We start from the raw sequence: 6,000 nt of genomic DNA, 5'->3' as shown, positions 1-6,000 counted from the left end.
TTTTTGACTGCTAGAAAACTAATATCACTATGCATCATACCCATATGTTTCTTGTCTGATAATTCACGTCTGTATTTTTAGATCCAAAGAATCTCAATATCCCAGAAATGCCACGTGACATCGAATATTTCTGTGTTCTTCTTTCACACTGTTATGGACTGAATTGTGTCCCTCCAAAATTCATATATTGAAGTCCTAACCTCAGAATGTGACCATATTTGGAGACAGGGTCTTTATAAAGGTAATTAAGTTAAAATAAGGTCATGACATTAGGCCCCCATTCAGTATGATCAGTGTCCTTACAAGAGGAGGGACCATGGATACACATACAGAGGGAATATGAGGTAGAGACACAGGGAGATGATAGCCATCCACAAGCTGAGGAGAAAGGCCTCGAACAAATCCTTTCCTCATGGTCATCAGAAGGAAGCAGTTTTGCTGACACCTTGATCTTGTACTTCAAGACTCCAAAACTGTGAAAGTCCTTCATCTGTGTCCAACTCTTTGCTACCCCATGGACTACACAGTCCATGGAATTCTCCAGGCCAGAATACTGGCGTGGGTAGCCATTTCCTTCTCCAGGGGATCTTCCCAACCCAGGGACTGAACCCAGGTCCCCCACAAGGGAAGCCACAGTACTGGAGTGGGCAGCCTATCCCTTCTCCAGAGGATCTTCCCAACCCAGGAATCCAACTGGGGTTTCCTGCATTGCAGGCGGATTCCTTATCAACTGAGCTACCAGGGAAGCCCAACACTGTAAGACAATTAATTTCTGCTGCTTGAGCCACTTAATCTGTGGTACTTTGCTATGGCAACCCAAGCAAACTAATATGCTTACCAAAGGAAGAAGGGTGCAGGAAGTTTTAAGATGCCAAAGGGACAGACTGTAAAACAGCAGGAAATGGGGAAGTTCATTAAGATGACAAGTGGGAGCCAACAGGTTACATAAGAGTACAACTGTTAGGCATTCCCAGCAAAGGAAAGAATTAATTTAGGTCCTGCTGGACAATTCAAAAGGTGTAAATTAAAGAAAAGTGTCTGTTCCTAAGTTTAAAGAAAAAAACATAGAAAAACATTGAAATACACGAAGATGCAAAGTAGCAAAAAGAGATCTGCCATGTTGAAAATATATTAGGATACTGAGTTAAAATAAATAGTCCTAACATTTTAATACATAAGACATAATACAAAGACGTAAGTCTTTGAAGCTGCTTGGCAAACTCTAAGACTCCTTTCTAAGGCTTAAAAAAGTCTCTCACTAACCAATTTATTCACTGGAAAATGGCAATAGAAACAGTCCTAAGGTATTTATAGCAAACTGCAACTTGGGCTGAGAAGTAGATTTCAGTTAAACCTATAGAATAATTGATAATAGATTTTTCCAATATAATTTTTAATACATATGTTTACTTTTAATAAATGATAAATAAATGGCAACCTAAGGTATGTTAATAATCAATTTTGGCTGTTTCCCCATTTATTAAAAATGGGAAATATGTAGTTTCTAGCTCTATAAATATCTGACATAGTCAGACTGAACATTTTATCTTCCCAGAGAGGAGCTATCAGAGGTGGCTCAAGAAAAGGGCCATATACTATATTATAAATGACTTTATTTTTGTTCTCATCATTTCATTATAACATCTCATCCACTCAAGTAGAGAAACAGACCATCTAATGTTTCACAAAAGATAAAGCATTTTCCATCTTTCATGTTGTGAAGAAGGCTGAATTCTCTTAATCTCACATTGTATTTTTTGTCTTAAGCATCAAGCCTCTCCTCAGTTTTCTGCCCACAAGCCAGAATATTGGGTGGATTATCATCCTTCAAGCACACTCTTTGCCAAGGTCTACCATTATTTTTCATTAGTTTTAATTCTGGAGAAAAGGAGCTGGAGCCTATACAGGTGATATATGGGGTTAAGGGCCCAAGGACTAACAGGATTGTGTAAGAAGCTACTGCTGGGTGATATATGGACATATTGGAGTAACACACGCTAAAAGTGAGGAGGCAGCATGGAGCAGTTGGCAGGACAACAGGAAGCCTAAATTACATCATTCATTTAATAGGTCTAACATATGGCAGCTATTACATCTTCAAAACAAATGCAAGACTAACCAATACTCTCACAGAAAAGGAGCTTCCACTCTTATTTTTGCTTATAAAAGTCCTCAGTCCAAGTTGCTGACAATCCAACACAATAATAACATGTTTCTAAAGGCAATAATAGTATAGATCGTGCCACGAAACTGTTTCTCCTGATAACGTACAGAATGTTAAATGTTCCTGTTTTCATCTTATACATTTTTTGAGAAGCTCTATAGTAACTCAAATGGATAATTTAATGGTTTTAAACAACAATTCAGTAACATATAAATCAGCTCATAATTGTTTTCAGAATGAATGATACAAATACTCTATATCAAAGCTGGTCTTTGCTCAAAGCAAGTGAAATATGTCTTCAATTTTGTCGTTTTCTAATTAATCTCATTTTTATCTTGCAAAAAAAAAAATGCAGGAAAAAGCTCCAGTAATCTTTGAGGACATAATTTTGCCCTTGTTTTGCATGGTTTTCTAGTAGTCACCCTAATTAGGAGAAAGAGAGACAGTAAAAGAGTAAGGTAAAAGCCTTATAACCTACTAATAATCATTGGAATTCCTTTTATCCTGCCTAAGGAAAACCATCCATCTAAATTCCAGCTCTTCTGGCGAGATACCCTGAAAGTCTCAGGCCCTCTGGAAACACTCTAGGAGGGAAATGGCTTAGGACTGACAGAGAAATACGAAACAACTTTGCACCAAAATTCAAACAGGGACCCGTTGGTTCATTCCTCATTGCCTACCTCTGAACTCTATGCTTTATCCATGTCACTCCTAGGCATGACCCAAGACGCAATTCCTCCCACTTTCTTGAACTTAAACCCGTTAGGCGTAGTCCCCTGCTTCTTTGATTGGCTTCTTCCCATCCTACTTCCCTTTCACCAACTGTCTAAAGCTTTACAACAGAATATCATTCTTCTACCTGGAAATTTCCAACATTTTAAAGGTTTTTAAGAATGCCAATTTTCAGGACCTCCCTGGTGATCCACTGAATAAAACTCCACACTTCTAATGCAGGGGGCTTAGCTTCAACCCTGGTCAGGTGAAACTAGATTCCACATGTCAACAAGAGTTTGCATCTGCAATTAAAAAATCCTGCATGCCACAACTAAGACCCAGAGTAGTCAAACAAATCAATAAAATTTAGGGATTTCCCTGGTGGTACAGTGGATAAGAATCCACCTGCCAATGCAGGGGACATGGGTTTGACCCCGGGTCTGGGAAGATTCCATATTCCCCAGGGTAACTAAGCCCATGTGCCAAGACTACTGAGCCTGTACTCGAGCCCAGCAGCCACAACTGCTGAGCCCAGGAGCCACAGGTACTAAGCCCAGGAGCCACAAGTACTGAGCCCAGGAACCAGAAGTACTGAGCCCAGGAGCTACAACTGCCAAGCCCAGAAGCCACAACTACTGAGCCTATACTCTAGAGCCCAGGAGCCACAGGTACTGAGCCCAGGAGCCACAACTACTGAGCCTATACTCTAGAGCCCATGAGCCACAGGTACTGAGCCCAGGAGCCACAACCGCCAAGCCCAGGAGCCACAACCACTGAGCCCAGGAGCCACGACTACTGAGCCCAGGAGCCACAGGTACTGAGCCCAGGAGCCATGACTACTGAGCCCAGGAGCCACGACTACTGAGCCCAGGAGCCACAGGTACTGAGCCCAGGAGCCATGACTACTGAGCCCAGGAACCACAGGTACTGAGCCCAGGAGCCACAACTGCCAAGCCCAGGAGCCACGACTACTGAGCCCAGGAGCCACGACTACTGAGCCCAGGAGCCACAGGTACTGAGCCCAGGATCCACGACTACTGAGCCCACATGCCCCAGAGCCCATGCTCCATAACAAGAGAAGTCACTGCAATGAGAAGTCCACGCACCACAACTGGAGAGCAGCCCCCACTCCCCACAACTAGAGAAAAAGCCCACGCAGCAACAAAGACCCAGCATAGTCAAAAGATAAATAAACAAAACTACTTTAAAAAATAAATACTATTTTTAAAAAAGAATGTCATTTCTCTACCCTAGTATCCATTCACCTTTTTCTAGATTGCATTATCAATGTTTTCCTCTGAGAGACCAACTTCCTCCTCATTCTGTCTTCTTACAGACAGAACAGGTAGAGTTAACTCTACCCCTGACTCTAGAATTAAAATACAAAATTAAAACATAATCAATCAAAGAACTGCATTCTACTCTTACCATCCATTCCACTTTGTGGTGATGATGAGCTTAGAATGAGTAAGTGAACCAACAAGGTCCAATGAGAAACCCAAGATGTTCTGAAGTGCCAACAAGGACAAACTCTATTCCACTGGGCACCACCCGGAAGGACGTGACCTGGAGCACTAGTAGACATATTTCTAATGCATGAGCCCCAAGAATGAAGCCACAGTGAGTGACCCCAAACCAAGAGAACTGGAGACCTTTACACTGTCTTTCCCTTCTTAGCTGCTATTATCTCAGGAGCAGAACTGTGCACCCCTTGAGATCAAGCTCTTGGGTATTTCTTTACTATCAACCACATCTAACAATGTCTGTACTTTTTCTACCGAGAGAGAATTAGAATAAATGTAGCAAATAATGTGTACATCTTTGCCCCCATTTCATTTACAGCCCAAATTAAGATTAATCTGAGACGTAAAGTGCTCTTCCCTTAATTTACTTCTCATAGTGTGAGCACCACATTGAACATGATTGCAGAATTTAAAGAAACTTTTAAAGTACACCACTGTCCCTAGAGACGGGTCATCTACTTCACATGAAGCTCAACTGAAGATCTGAGAAAGTTTCATGGTAGTTGTCATTGTAAATTATTGCTTTCAATGTTGATTTTATGACCAAACCAAAGTAATATGTGACTTTCTTTCGTGTGTTGTGTGACAAGGCTGGTGCAGACCATGGTCATACTAAGTCCACAAGAAGGGGTGATGTGGAGCTTGGTAATGCCATATCTTGATACACTGTAGAAAAAAACCTGTCTGTCTCAGAACCAGAACTCTTTGCCTCCAAAAACTCTGTTGCACTGCTCAAAGAGCTGTTACTGTGAAAAAATTGAAGTTCACCACAAAGATAGGTACCTGGAGACCTCTGATCGTAATTCACTATCATGAATCCATGGGCTTGGGGGTGAGGGTGACTCAGAGAATTCCCAATATAAGTAGGAAAACATGGAAACTGTATTCCCACAAAACATTTTTCCCCCTTTTAGCAAGCTCTCATGCTTCTCTGAGGCTTACTGAGGTTTCTGCAGAGGAAAGCTGATGAGCAAGAACCCAAGAACCTGAAGGTCCCAGCACCGGGTTATCAGAGTGAGTGAGACCTCAGAGAGGTTTCAGGGTCTCAAATAGAGATTGACCTTGAGAAACACTGAGGAAGGTGGGACATGACTGCCCCCAACAGACATCTGTATCTAGCATGGTACACAAGCTACTCGTCTAGCCTGGCAGAGAGGAAAACTCAAGTGAGCACTACCTCAACCACCAGGGGCTGCAAAACTGCTCAGTGTAAATAATGGAGAGAATGCAGAGACCACATGGACAGACAACCACAGGACAAGAAGGACAAGGTGTGGGCCCACAGGTGAGAAACTGTCTGCTGCTTCAAGGCTCCCTGGTGCACAGCAACACATGGGAGGCTGTTTCGGTCCCACTCGCCGGGCATCCCACGGCCACTCCTCCAGAACTGCACTCAGGCACCAGGGCTTGGGGCCCCTCTCTGAGGCTCAACCGGTTCCCCTTCTGCCCTCCAGCTGAGGGAATCTCTCTTAATCTCAGGGGAAGCCTGCTCTCTTCCTCCTGCTAAGTCACTTCAGTCGTGTCCGACTCTGTGCAACCCCATGGACTGCAGCCTTTCAGGCTCCTCTGTCCATGGGATTTTCCAGGCCAGAGTACTGG

This window comes from Ovis aries, chromosome 7 (assembly GCF_016772045.2).
Source record: "Ovis aries strain OAR_USU_Benz2616 breed Rambouillet chromosome 7, ARS-UI_Ramb_v3.0, whole genome shotgun sequence".
NCBI classification, from domain to species: Eukaryota; Metazoa; Chordata; class Mammalia; order Artiodactyla; family Bovidae; genus Ovis; species Ovis aries.
The sequence above is the reverse complement of the archived record's forward strand: the minus strand, read 5'-3'. Positions refer to the sequence as shown.